Below are 1525 nucleotides of genomic sequence, written 5' to 3'. Positions count from 1 at the left end.
CTATTCCAAAATGAATTAAAACAATTTAAATAAAAATACAAGAAAATTAAAATATACTAAAGCCACAGAGCCAGATCATAACCTTAATATTTTAAACTAACATTAATCATTCATATTCAAAATGTTATTTGCTTTCACTTTATGTCATTGTGTCCTTTTTGACCAATCTTCTTATACAAATATTAGACCAATATGTCAAGTCTGCCTCGGAAAAACAATTATACCAGCAAAGTCAAAATTGGAGTAAAATGAACAAACTATAAGTGCTTTGTCATTTTAGGCTTGGATTTTTATTATATAGTTATATTATATGTTTATTGATAGACAAAGACAGTGAAAGGACAAATCAATCAATATTTTATTTATAACAGGGTTTTATTTATTTATAAAATAACACAGATCCTCAAGAAAGAGTAACAAAAACATAGTGACAGAAATGAACAGACCATTTTTATTTCTAGGAAAATGCTTATTACACATATTTTGATAAATATGATCCAACATACAAAAAATACAGTTTTACTTTATAGTATTTTACTGATCCGGCAAGTGGTCACGTGACAAAAGAACGAACGACTCAAACCCGATGACTCGAAACAGATGAACGAATCAATTCTCTTTCCGGCTCTGACTGCATTGGTTTAGCTTATGGGGCTGTCACGTGATGAACGAACGACTCAAACCCGATGACTCGAAACAGGTGAACTAATTCCAGTACAGAACCTATAGGATGTTGCGCATGCGCGACTGAACGAATCACTCCCTGAGACGACTCGTTCTTCCCGAGTCACATTAAAGATTCGTTCAAAATGAACGAATCGTTCAAGAACGACCCATCACTAGAAGTTATACCCTTCTCAATCAAACAGCCGAATTGCGCGTCTCTCAAAAACCAAAGCAGCTCTCTGTCAAGAGTAGGATAATAATGAACTTAGATGCAGATACATTTTCTAGAACACCGAATAGGGCAAATAGTCTAAACAAATATTTTTCCATACTCTGTTCCCTTTTTTCCATAGCCTATACTTTTCCAAACCTGCAAATGACTGCTTATACAATACAAGGGTATCGCCTCCGACTGTTAGAAGATATTTAAATAAATGTCATCATCATATAAAATAATTATCTTAGTTAAACACAGCATATAACGGTCCGTCTACTTCCAGTTTTAACCGAATACAGATGCAGGTACGAATCATTTTGTGATCGTAACAGATACAAATACTGGCTTTGTTACACACCCCTAGTGATGATTATGTTCTAACAAAATAATTACTTGACCTGAATCACTTAACTCATTTTGAGTCTAATCTCTGAGCTAAATGTCCTTTATTGATTACAGCAACCTTGCGATTCCACAGTGAAATATTCTGTTTGCTATACATTTTGGAAGGATTTCTTACAAGCTGTTCTTATATATATATATATATATATATATATATATATATATATATATATATATATATATATATATATATATATATATATATTTTTTTTTTAATAATTTCTTTTAGGCACACAGACA

This window comes from Onychostoma macrolepis, chromosome 01 (assembly GCF_012432095.1).
Source record: "Onychostoma macrolepis isolate SWU-2019 chromosome 01, ASM1243209v1, whole genome shotgun sequence".
Lineage (NCBI taxonomy): Eukaryota > Metazoa > Chordata > Actinopteri > Cypriniformes > Cyprinidae > Onychostoma > Onychostoma macrolepis.
This window is presented reverse-complemented; position numbering follows the sequence as displayed.